Source organism: Lupinus angustifolius, chromosome LG20 (genome assembly GCF_001865875.1).
Source record: "Lupinus angustifolius cultivar Tanjil chromosome LG20, LupAngTanjil_v1.0, whole genome shotgun sequence".
In the NCBI taxonomy this organism is placed as follows: domain Eukaryota; kingdom Viridiplantae; phylum Streptophyta; class Magnoliopsida; order Fabales; family Fabaceae; genus Lupinus; species Lupinus angustifolius.
Window position 1 is genome coordinate 16,626,431 of NC_032028.1, and position 309 is coordinate 16,626,739.

Here is a 309-nt window from a genome sequence, read left to right on the forward strand (position 1 = left end):
ACCATTCATGCTAGGCGATCCTGGAATGGTGTACTGTGGGACTATACCACATTCCTCTAGGTATTTGGCAAAAGTCCCTGGACGTTGTTCACCTGAACCATCATATCTACCGTAGTATTCACCACCACGGTCAAATCTGACGCACTTAATCCTTTTGCTGAGTTGATTTTCAACCTTAGCCTTAAAAGTTTTGAACACGTCCACCGATTGGGATTTTTCATGAATTAGAAAAATGTATGCATAACGAGAATAATCGTCTATGAATGATATGAAATATCGTTGACCATTCCAGGAAGCCGTAGGGAATGG